The sequence below is a fragment of the Carlito syrichta genome, unplaced genomic scaffold (genome assembly GCF_000164805.1).
Source record: "Carlito syrichta isolate Samal-C Ts95f unplaced genomic scaffold, Tarsius_syrichta-2.0.1 Scaffold143521, whole genome shotgun sequence".
NCBI classification, from domain to species: Eukaryota; Metazoa; Chordata; class Mammalia; order Primates; family Tarsiidae; genus Carlito; species Carlito syrichta.
Window position 1 is genome coordinate 149,087 of NW_007087617.1, and position 13,286 is coordinate 162,372.

Sequence of the window (13,286 nt, forward strand, 5' to 3'; positions counted from 1 at the left end):
AAGTGACCCTCCTGCCCCAGCCTTCCCAAGTGACGGAGTTGCAGGCACAAGTCACGGTGCCCAGCCTCTCCCGACTGAAATGTCTTTCAAGGTTTCATATTAGAGATGTGCGCTTACTCTCCCTTAGGGAAGAGTACAGTGATTTCTGTACTGAGGCAGAAGCCTAGGCAAGGTTACAGAAAGACGGGGTAGAATATTCCATGAAAAGACTAGCAAGAGTGGACGTCTAGAGGCAAAAGGGAGCACAGTACTTCCTAGGAATGTGGAGGGTCTGGGCCAAAAGCAAGAGAGGGGAGTGGTAAGAAGGCAAAACAGAAGCCTGGCGCCCAGAGGGCCTTTGTTCCAGGGCTGCAGGGAGCTGCGGGAAGACGACTCCCTACTCACCCCGTCAACTCCACAAGACAAGCGTGGCCAGATGCATGCTGCCAAGTGACCACCCCTCTGGTAGAAACTGACAGCCTCAAGTCGGAGCTGGCAGCATGCCACAGGCTGAGGCAAGCTCAGAGACGGAGCAGCTGCAGTGGCCGAGCAAGAAGACATGGAGACAGGATGGCAGAGACTTCGAGGCTGGGCATGGGGCACGTCTCCCCAAAGGGCTGAGAGCTCCCACCCACTTCTCGGTAGAGGCAATAGTTTACTTTTGGTACATGTGAAATAAAACCACTGTGCCCTAAAGCAGAAGGAAAGCATACCTATATAAGTTACTACAATACCTTCTTGACTCTGTAATACCATCAAATGGAAGCTTGGCCAACTTAACACTTTGTATGGTGGGAACATTAATGCTACCACACAAAAAGATGAAGACTGTTAGGGCTGATGATTGCAGGAAGGAATTCAAAGGTCTTGAGTCTAACTTCCAAGTTTCCTATCTCATGCTTGAAAAGAAGTCAAAGTATAGTGTCACAGAGGGAAGAGGAAGGAGGTGCCTTCCGCGAGGAAGGACCCAATGGTCAAACTGGGCGAGGAAGGTGCCAGGAAGTCTGGGAACACCTCCAGTAGACTGGCAGTCACACGCTGCACTGAGGAGCGTGGCTGTTGCCCAGGTCTGCCAAGGCAACCCTGGGGCCAAGGAAACAGGTCTTGCCCTGTTTCTCCTCTCCAGGATGGGGGGGGGAGTCAAAGGATTTTCCATGGAATATGTGTCCTTCCCAAAGCGTTCCAGAAACTAAGCTGTAACGCCCTTCCATAGTCCGACATTCGTTCCTCAGACACAATGAAGTATGGCTCCGTGGCAGGTCCTGGCCTACATGCTGGGGATACAGCAGAGCTCCCTGAACCGACAAAACAAAGATTAAAAGTCCCACAGGAAAGAAAACAGGTGGATTCTATTTTAATTAAACGTTTCCCTGGTACGCCCTGACATCTCTTCTCTAGACGCTGTACATCAAGGCCAGGGCCCCATGGTTGCCAAGGAGGGCCAGCCTCCTCTCTCCGTCTCTCTCCCCTTCCCTCCCTCCCTCCCTCTGAAGACGTCACTTGCCTGCTCCTGCTCCTGGTGACTGGTACGTGCTCTGGGCGTAGCAAGTACCCTTTCACTAAACTCTGGTCACAGGGAAGCCCACTTGTGGGGTGTATAGGCAATCCCTGCACATTCTGCTCAATTCTGCTAGGAACGTAAAACTGCTCTAAAAGTAAAGTCTACTAATAACAATTATTTAAAAATAAAGTCTACTAACATTTTTTTAAAAGGAAGAGATCCTCCAGACACCAACTAAATCTGAATCTCAGAACTGAACTCTGATTTTGTTTTTCCATGTTCCTGGTTGATACTGATACCCACTGGCAGGTGAGCGCTGCAGACCAGGGGTTCTCAAACTCTAACCTACGGAGAGCCACCTGGAGAGCTTGAAATGGTCTCACCCACAGAGGTGCAGATTCAGGAGTCATGCATTTTCAATAAGTTTCTAAGTGAGGCTGATGCCAGTGGGAAGGGAAACATAAATATTATATGAAAAATTTAAAGATAAACAAAGTTCAAAAAACATAAAACTCCAATGAGATACCACCATATACTTATTAGATGGTTAAAATTCAAAACAAAACAAAAATAACTCACATGCTGGTGAGGACGCACAGCACCTAGAAATCTCATACACCGAACACTGAAACAGTTTGTCAGTTTCTTATAAGTTACACATCATATACTTGCCATACAAGCCAGCAATCCCATGCCTGAATCTTTACCTAAGAGAAATTAAAACTTATATCCACATAAAACCCTGTACATGAACGCTTATAAGCAGCTTTATTCATAATGGCCACAAGCTGGAAACAAGTGAAATTCATCCATCCAACTGGTGAATGGGTGAACTATGGGACATCCACACAATGAAATGCAGCAATGAAATGCAACAAATTGCTGACAGCAACAAAACCAAGGATGAATCTCAAATGCATTTTAATTAGTGAAAGAAGCCACTCAAAAGGCTACCTGTGCCATATGATTCCATCTTTTTTCTGAAAAAGTTAAAACTATACGAAGGAAAAACAAAACAGTGCTTGGCAGGAGCTGGGAAAGGGCTCAAGAAAATTCTGGGGGCGGCAGAACTGTCCAGACACTTGATCTGCAGAATCTCATCTGCGAAGCAGAACTAAAACGATCATCTACCACACTAAGGTGCTGTGAGGATTAAACCAGATACTAAGTGGGAAAGTGTCTTGTAAAATAAAATATGCCTTATGAGTGACAGTTACGTATGCATGTCACCTGCAAATACTCCCCCCTCCTCTTCCAACATTTACAAAGGGGCAACACTTCCTGGCATTTCAAGGGTAAAGCGACAGCTCTGGCAAATAAGCCAACACAGCACATGGCTGTCAGGGCTGACGAGACTGAGCAGAGAGGGCCGATGGCGCCCACGAAGCCTCGGCTCACTGCATGCCAGCCTGGCGCAGTCACAGGCAGAGGCTGGAAGGGCAGGTACACGTGGGGCGAGATGGGCCAGGGACGAAGCATCCTTGCACTTCTCTACTCCCAACTCTTCTGAAGTACTGGAAGAAGAAATATGCCTTGTCTTGTTCGACACATTTCCCTTCTAAGAAAACATTCTCCCAAGCATGCCTGCACTCCTAGTTAACAGCTCTTACAAATTCTGGGATTTTGTTTTTCTGATTATAAAACTATACAGACTCACTTTTCACAGAAAGTTAGTAAAAAAGAAATGCACACATATTGTTTTAAAATATAAGGGCAAAGGAAGGGTTGAGGTAGAAGCACAATGCTACCACCCAGTAGTATTTATTCTTAGAATGTATTTTTTTTAAAGCACCCTTTTCATATGTTATTAGCCATTTGCATATCTTTCTTAGCGAAGTGTTTGCTCCAACCTTTGCTTTTAAACTGAAGTGTGAAGCCTCTTTTTAGTATTTGTTCTAGTACTTTATATAGTCTGGATACACCAAATTCTTTGTCAAATACATGTTTTGTGAAGATTTTGTCCCCGACTGTTGCTCACCTATTCATATTCTTAATAGTCTGTCTTTTGATGAGCTGAAGGTTTTAATTTTGATAAACTCTACTTTACATAAATGCATATTTCACCTAGTTGCAATCATACTGAATACTTAAATAAATTTTGTATCTTTTTTTTGGAGTACAGTGACATGATCATAGCTCTGGAGATTTGACCTCCTGGGCTCAGGTGATCCTCCTGCCTCAGTCTCTCAAGTAGCTGGAACCATAGGCATGTGCCACCATAGCCAGCTAATATATATATATTTTTTGTAGCGATGAGGTCTCACTGTGTTGCCCAGGCTGGTCTTGAACTCCTGGGCTCAAGCAATCCTCCTGCCTTGGGCTCCTAAAGTGCTGGGACCATAGGCAAGAGCCACCATACCTGGTCTGCATCCTAAGTTTTTAAACTTCATAGCATAAACAATTATTTACTGAGGTTATCAAAACTCTCCTCACATCATTTTGTTTTTGAGTTGGAGTCTCACTCTGTCGCCCAGGCTAGAGTGCAGTGGCACGCTCACGGTCATGGCAACTCGACCTGCTGGGCTCCGGTGACCCTTCCACCTCAGCCTTCCAAGTAGCTGGAACTACAGACACACACCATCATGCCCGGCTAATTTTTGTGATTTATTGTAGAGACGAGATCTCACCAAATTGCCCGGGCTGGTCTCAAACCCCTGGTCCCAGGCAATCATTTCTCCTCAGACTCTCAAAGTGCTGGGATTACAGGCGGAGCTACTGTGCCCGACCTACTCACATCATTTTTCATGGCTGTAAAATATTCTACTGTATTGATGTAATATATTTTACTTAACTAGCCCTCTACTGCTACATGTTATATTATTAATAATATATTAATTACAAACACTACTGTAAAGAATATCTTTGTGAATAAATGTTGCTTCGTTATTCAGCCTGTCTTCGGAAGACATGGAGTTGCAAAGAAAACGCGCAAGAACAAGGAGAAAGAGGCAGCACGCGTCAGCAGAGTGCATCGTTGCGCTCCATCACCACGTGGAAGGGAGCTGCGGGGACCGAGCCTTTCCCCTCTCATGCGACTGCAAGACCCACAGACGGAAACTGAGCTGCCACGGGGGCAGAGTCTAGCCATTGGTGGCCACATCAGGACTTTCAATTCCCATTGTCAGGCCCTTTCTGTGATGTTACATCAATGATCCCAAACCCTTACACTGAAATTAACACAGCAAGTCATGAGTCTTGTCTGAATGTGTAGAATTCTACCACTTAGCTTGATCTCCAATGCTGCTCACCAGCAATGCATTTCCTCATGAATGGCTTTGGCTTTCGACATGCAGGAGCTATAGGTGTTCCACTTATACTGTATAATTGCTGCCATATACATATAATGTTCAATTATGGCTGCTTTATAAAGTCAGATAATAATATTAACTTGATAAATATTAACTTGATACATTTTGACTTTAAAATTTCACAACTAACAACTCTACTGCACTCCCAGTTATATGAAAGTATAGCACATACAATGAAGCACAGTATGTAACTGATAATGATAACAAATGATTATGGTACTGGCTTATGCATTTAAAAAAATAAAATTTCACAACGGTTAATGATTAAACAATGTCCACTTATTACATACATAATATACACCACACACTAAGCTGCTAAAATTCTATCTAAATCCTCTTTCCAAAAAAAGTCAAACACATAAATGTCTTAAAAAACTAAAGTAGAGGGTAACCCTTTCAGGTCCCCTCTCACTGTGGGAGCTTTTCTGTCCTCTCGATAAATCTTGCTTTTCAAAAAAAGAAGTAGAAATAGACAGAACCGCTTAATAACTTTGCCTGACACTCCCAATGTACCTAACAAACACAAAACATATATCACCCCAACTTCAGCAATTAGAACTTGACAAGGGATTTATTTTCTTAAGTATAATGTGTGTCATTCTCTGAGACACTTATGATTGGTTTTCCTATACTAGATTCAGGCCCCTTTCTGAGCATGGATGGCATCACATTCTCTCAAAATAAGTCACACTGAGAAACACCCATGGTTCACAGTTTGTTTTTAAACTTGTTGCTGACTCATTTGTCCCCTGATAACCGAACCTTTGTTAACTTTAATTATAGCCATCTCTCATTCCAAAACTCTTTCTTTCCTTGTGAATATATTTGCTATCCTTGTGGTCTCCTGACTGTGAGACACCAGGTAAATATGACCCCCAAGATTCTCCTTCTATGGTGCTGTGTTTGCTAAGAACAGAACCTGGCTTTTCACGTCATCTTTTGTGCATGTGGACATTGCAAAGATTCAGTGAGTTGATTACAGTTGCAAAGATTCAGTGAAAGAAATCATGGCTGTTATACTTGAAATAAACTCATGGGTGTGTTTAGACCCATGGTGTCATAAAGATACTACCCCTCTCTGCCACCACACAGCACCAACTCACCAGGAGCGTCACGCGTGGGCATTATACTCTGAAGGTGTTGTCAAAACCATAGTGTCTGGAAAGAAGATTTATGGAAAAGAGAAACTGTCTAGCGTGGGAGATACCAAGAAAGGGGTGATGCTCAGTTTCAGTCCTCTGCCCTGCTCTCTAAATGTAAGTGACCAGAGAGAGACTCTCTCTCACCTGGATGAAACAGACTCCCCAGTACCATCAGAGAGTATCGATGCAGATCTACGATCCAGAAGACCCAAATAGATAATTCGCTATCAAGAGTCCTACAATAAGTCAAGTTCTCAAAATAATGGGTGACATACTTGAACTGAGAAAATACATGGCAATGTTCTCAAGTGTTGCTTTGGTCTGGGGAAAAGAACACGAGCTCTGGGGTCACCCATGCCTGGGCCTGAATTTCAGCACTTAGGCACATACTTTTCTTTGCCAATTTTTTAATCCTACGATGGATCCATGAGACTTCATACAGAGCTGTGAGAAAGAAACAATAGTGTATCATAAAGCATGCAAGTAGCATACCCCCACATGGTAGGCACCCAAACAATGCTTGCTGCTACTCACTAACTCAACAGGCAACCATTAGCATCGGATGTACTAGGAATTAGACAAAGGCTGCCTAAGCTCTTCGTTGTGACTATCTTCAAATCCAAGATGAACGCAGAATAGATGGGTGGCTTTAATGTGCCACATAAAGGACATGTAGAAAAGCTCATTTCTCACTACAAAATAGCTCCCTTGCAGCTTAATGACCTGATTAAAACTCCACCATCAGTGCAAATTCATCTTCTTCCTTTTTGTCTTAACTGAATTATCTATTTGGCACCTCACATCTGCCTTAAAACATGAACTTTCTACAAAGTAAACAGTTTTAAGAAACAGAAGAGGGAGATAACCACACTCTCCAATGGTCTCGCCTCACCCTGGCTTCACTGCTGACTAGCTTAGTGGCCGTGGGCATGTCACTTCATCTCTCTGCTTCTGCTCTTCACTAAGATGAAGCAATAGTTAAGTCCAGAAGTCAAGATTTGTGGAAAAGAGAAACTGTCTGGCATAGGAGGTACGAAGAAAGCAGAAGAAAGGAAAGGTCGGCGGAAAAGAGAGTCAGACCCATGCTGACTCAGAGAGGATGAAGGAGAGAGGCAGATGCACAAAGAAGGAAAAGCACCCAAGGAGCAAAAGCCCTCAGGCCAGGGATGCAAGCTAGCCTGCTAAAAGGGACTCTCAGCATTTCCCAGCAATGAACAGTCAGTCAATAAGTGAGTGGCAACAGCTTCATCAACATCCTCAAGGAGAAGGTGGAGCCAACTGAGGACCAGGGATGACAAAACTACAGAAGAGCCAGAAAACTGAAGTTTTCAAACATTTGCTTAAATGTAGATTACTAAAGACACTATATATTTGCACCAGCATATCACTGTAAAGGGTTATATACACAGAGTCACACATATTGACTTTTTGGGCAATTTGAGGAATTTTCAAAGACAACAAACTTTTTAACCTTTTCTGATGATTTTAGATCCCAACCCTATAAATGTGAATTTTCTCCCTCTACTTATTCTCTTCTTTACTGATGACATATGACTGAAGGGAAAAAGGCTTTTATCACCAGACTGCCCTAAGTAAGTTCTGACTCTCTTTCCAGGCAGCTTATCTGCTCTGTTGAATAATTCTGTTTTGTAAATACTGAGTTCCTCATACATAAGGAACAAGAAGACCATAGGGATAAATAACGCTCCCTTCGTCAGGGTCTTGGGTTTTGGTTCACTGCAGGTCAGGAATACACATCACTTGAACAGGCATGACAAACTAAGAGATGCACAGGTTGAAGGGTATCAGGAAGAAGGCAGGCTGGACGGTTCAAAGGCACTCAACATATTTCTAGAAAGAGCCAAATGTCTGCCCTCTTCGTATGACCTTTGCTTTCTCCTCTCTTCCCCTTCCAAGTTTCAGACTCCATAGTCCCTTCCTAGCCGCTCGTTTTCCCTGCATCTGGGTGAGGGGCTCCTGTAGCTGGCCCCCGTCACGACATCCTACCTGCTTTTTTAACACAGGCCACCAGGCTTCCACACACATGCCTAAATGGGTAAAATGCAGGTTTGGGGTGTCTTGAAAGCAAAACCATCCCCTTTTTCGAGGAGGTTGACTCTACTGCTAACTGGTCACATAGTAAATTAAATGGCTGATGCCCGTCGTTGAAGTGTCAAATGAGGCTTTAAAACTGGGATTATGAGGAGGTAAAGCCAAAGGTCACACACTCATCGTTTTGCTTGCACAGTGTTTTTACAACCCAGTACTTTAAAAATAAATCAGTGAGATTTCTGGGTTTTCCAAAAGAACCCAAGGATCTGGCACCACCGGGTCCACACCCACGTCATGGCAATAGGCTGGCAGGGTGATGGGTGTGTCTTTCTGATTGGACAGAAGCTCTTGAGCACATGACAGTTCTCCCCAAGATTCCAGTTCTCCCCAAGATTCCAGTTCTCCCCAAGATTCCTGTGATCATCAGGGGCCTGCGCTATAGGAATACCAAGCTGTGCCTGGGCCGCGCGCTGCAGGTTAAGGAACACAGTAGAAGGCAAAACACGACCGCCCCTGCCAGTGTGGAAGTACACTGTGGTTCTGAATAGCCGCTGGAGGAAAGGGAAAGCCACCAGCCAGGAAGAGTCAAGGAAAGCTATTCTAAGGCGCCAGAGAAGTCGCTCCCTCCCTAATGGCCTCCTTGAGTGAGTCCTTTTGTGAAGCGAATGGCCACTCCCTATTTATCAGCTGTGAGATCTAGCCTGGGTGTGCTTAAAGTGAATCCATATAATTACTAGATTACAGTGTGAACTCCTAGGTGTCAGTATGCGTCTGATACAAATGCCACTATCACTCAAAATGATTTATAAGTTTCATTCATGCATTCAATTATCTCCATATCTTATACTCTGCATATAACAGTAGCCTAAATGTATTGTCTGAATTTGTGGTGAGTACTGTAAGGTTCACATTTTTTCCTTAAAAAAAGATAGGTTTGCCTTTATTCTTGGCATTTAAATATACCAACGATATTACATTTCATATCAGGTTATTTTAAAACTAACGAGCTCAGATTCACAGTCAATTCTATTTTTGACGACAAAGAAAAGTCCTTGTATTTTGAAAGCTTCTAAGTGTCAGTTATTGTCTACTGCTCTCAATTTCTGCTTTGCTGATCTGTACTAAAACCTGCAATGCCTGTGAATCACGTTAACAGGTAATTGAATAAAGGACACCAGGAAGATTGCTTGAGGACTTGAAAAAGTGTCTATATGAGGTGCTCACACATTCTGAATAGGTTCTCCTGCTGTTAAAATTGCAAATGTTATGAGAGTGGAGACAGTGCAAGGCAAGGAAAAGAGATTACCTTAACATACGGTTTAGATACACTAAATTATGTATTTAATACACTCAAGAATGGCTGGTTATATCTGTCTTTAAACAAATCACACTGTTTATTTCACAACTTGGGTTAGTAAGAATATGATTACTATTCAGGAAATTCTTTCCTGTGAAACTGTTCCTGAACTCAGTTATCACCGCCATCACCATCCTGGCCGTCTTGTCTACAGGTGTAAGAGTTGTCTTTAGCCAAGCTTGATTCTGTGTGATCCCAAGAACTAGAGGCGTCTGAAAGGAGTGGTGCCTAGGGGCCCAGGCTCAAGTGACTCCCACCCAGCTCCGTGGGCCGCTGAGCCATGCCCTTTGCAGTATGTTGCTTGAGCTCCTTCTCAATAATGACTTAAACCTAAAGTCAGTTTTCAGAGTCTGCAGAGTCAGGATCTCACTGGTGATGGTCCTGAGGTGAAAGCTGGAGACGACACAATTATCTCCAGCATACAGGACACTGGGCCTCCAAGGGAAAAAATTATTTGTTCAAAGCAGTTCTATCTAATGCCCGTTATATCTGAACTTGCAGACCCCCAGAGTTCTCACTTTGAGAACCCCATATCTGGGCCAAGGGTCAGTAAATTGTGGCCTATACGTAACTACTGTGTGCAGCCCAAGTACATTCCCTTTAGGGTAACAGAATCATTAAATGAGCAGTGCCCTGGCTGGGTTTGTATTCTGGGGATGGTAAAAACGACGTCTGCACTGCTCTCTCGGGTCCCACCGTGTTCTCTCAGCACACACCCTCCGTGGGGCCTGAACCAGCCTCAGCCTCTTTCGGAACACTCCGAGAGCCCCGCCCACTGTCTGGCAGCAGGCGTGTGATGGTCAAATCTGCATTCCCACAGACCCTACCACCTTGCATAACATTTGGTTCCGACTTGATCCGCTATGTGCTATTAGCAGTTCTCACATTATATACCACGTTTGTATACACTGTCTTCTGCAAGTGCAAGGTCCCTCCTGTTGCTTATTTCAGAGCATCAACTGCCATCAGCCATACACTGTGAGCGCTCAAAGCATTCTGAACACACCCGAGACTAATGGGCGGCATTTAGGGGAAAATCTGTTTTAAAAAAAGCATCCTTATTTCTGAATATGATCAAGGGTCAGGCAGCAACTGTGACAAGCTCTGCAGACCAGCTGGTGCGGGCGGCTCCTCCCTGGCTCTGCCACGACAGTGTGAAAACAGTCACGGGGGGCATGCAAGCTATAGAATGGGGGTGCCGGTGTCCCAACTAAGCTATTCGTAGATGTTTAAGTCACGTTCACAGGTCACAAACATTATTCCTCTTTTGATTTTCTTCCCCTAGCAATTAAAAAATATAAAAAGCATTCTTAGCTTACATGCCATAGAAAAACAGGAGGTTAGCAAGATTTGGCCCACAGGCCACAATTGACTGACTCTTGGCCTAGATCTGGGGTTCTCAAAGTGAGAACTCCGGGGATCTGCAGAACTCTCTCAGCAAGTTCAGCTGCCAGTGTAGCGACCAGGTTTTCTTTGTATTCTTCAACTAACTAGACCACATGCAGAAGCAAATATGAGAATCCAGTTGTCTTCTGTTAAGCCAAAAATAGAAGAGATTTGCCAAAATGTAAAAAACAATGCCACTCTTCTCAATAATTTTCCTTTATGCTTAGAAAATATATAGTGCTATTTTACATCAAATGATTTATATATTAACACGTAAGAGGCTTACTCTTTTTAATAGATTAATAGTTGCTACATTCCTAAAATGATAAATGCCAACAGATAGATGGCATGTAAACAGAAACCCTTTGGGGCTGTCACAGTTTTAAAACTGTAAAAGAAGCATGACATCATCAAGTGTGAGAAGCAGTTGCTGAGCTGCAGCTGGGCTGACTGGTTCCTTCCAGCAGAGGACCTCGGCCTGCCCACCACGCAGAACGGCCCGGCAGGCACACGGGCCCAGCCACCACCCTGACCTCTCCCCACCTAAGGGTTTCTTGGCAGTTCTCTAATACAGTCCTGATTTGATAAAATTTAATCTCATGTATTTGTGTTCCCCCAAAATAAAGTTGGTGAAAACATGGTAATGGTGTCCATGAAAGAACTCTTCAGATCTCTACAGGCCACAGAAACACTTAAGTCCGTCCTTTGTAGCTGGAACTGGAAGCAAGTATCTCTCCCTGGCCTCTGTTTTCCAATCTTTAAAAACAAATTCCTGGCCTCTAGAACACTGATCAAAACTGGTCACTCACTCATCTATAAACCAGAGGGTACCTCTGACCTGGCGCCACACATATTGTAGAAGCCTGATCCTAACCATCAGAGCGGCCTTACTTCTAAAGAAATACAATCTACTAGACATGGTGTGAGTTTAACAGACTACTAATAATACTGCACTAAAAATTACATTTTTCAAGTAAGGCAAACACAGCTAATAGAGCACTTTAAAGAGGATTAATATTTTGCTTCTGTTATTTGTGTTTTAAAATTTTTCTGGAAGAATATTTAAGGGGAAACAAAAAGGAAAGTTATTTCAATTCCAGTGCTACAATTACAGGGAAATCTTAAATAAGGAAGCATGTCTTTCAATATAAATTTACGCTGTCATAAGGTTTAACTGTTTATCCAACTGTCTGCTGGCCCCGGGAAACCTTTTCTTTCTTTCAAAGAAGCAATAACCATGGCTCCAACATTTATCATTTGGTTGCATAGATGTCCTTAACTAGAAAGTGTTTCCCCAGAAGTATAGGATTCTAAAAGTCCTCATCATTTCTCTCATGGAATAGTAACTCTATAAACAATAAAAAAGGACAAAGTTTATACTTTTGGATATTTACCCTTATCTATCTATATTATAAAATATCTTAAAAGTCATAAATTATGTCTAGACGCCAAGTCTGCCATGATCCGCGAGTACTGGCTCCAAGGAGTAGGATACAACGCAATTGGCTATTTTGACCAACACTGAAACTCAATTTCACTGGCATCTTTAAGACCAAAAAGCCATTGGCAAATTGGTCTCTGTTGTGGGGATTATTGCCCATTTAAGGGAGTAGTGAAAATTATACTAGAAAGATGTTGGTGGCTGTGATGTTCAACAAAAAACCAAAAATATACTTAAAATATGGGGAAAATGCTTACTGTTTAAATCTACAGTAAAAGCAAAAGTCTCACCATGATTGCAAAACATTCCAAGTTGTGAAACTTACTTGTAAAATAGACAAAAGCAAAGCAGCTTCCTCAGTCATTTTTTGAGATCTCAGCATCAATTTAAAGAAAATGCTTATATTGAAAAGAAAGCCTATTTCAAAATATGAATCCCTATACAAAGCACACATGAGGACATGAAGTGCACCCACGTGACCTTCACACGACATTCCCACTCCATGAGTATGGAGAGGAGGGTGATGGGAGGCAACAGTGAGAACAAGTTGTTCGCTTCACTATCCAGTCCTTTAAAAAATACAAGCACCTCAATCCTAAAAGAAGCAAAGACAGCAGAACTAACAGATGCCAACAGAAAAGAAATCAATATACATGAAACTGTTACACGGATTGCATGGAAAAACAGAAAAAGAAAGGGCACATAGACTGCGCAGCGCAGAAAAGGTACATTATCTCTGCAAATACTGTTTACAATTTTTTTTCTGTATAATAAGTCATTTTCCTCCCTCTCATTTTTCAGTCAAAATAATGTTCATTAAAAAACCTGAATGCAATAGTTTGCTAGAGGGCCATGAGTTTAGAAAGCACACAGGGTCTGTACCACCACCAGGTCAAACGCATGCAGGGGATTCTGATCCATGTTTGAAAAGAAAAAGAAGCAAAGCTAGACTCCAAGGACAGTGATGCTATAACCTGGTGCAGCAGTCTACAGTGGGAGAGAGGCCACTTGACTTAGACACAAGGCCTTCCAGTTTTATTTAGTGGTCCCAGTGCCCCTCTCCTGCAGTGAGACGGGACACGTGACAGGCTGCGGGGGAAATCTTCATAGCACTTTGTGG

General features: G+C 43.1%; 1 protein-coding gene across 1 annotated transcript in view; it reads right to left on the minus strand.

Annotated features, from left to right (window-relative positions):
* NSMCE2 (NSE2/MMS21 homolog, SMC5-SMC6 complex SUMO ligase) overlaps positions 1-13,286 on the minus strand; it is a 191,023-nt gene that overhangs the window by 132,492 nt on the left and 45,245 nt on the right. The window lies entirely within an intron of this gene.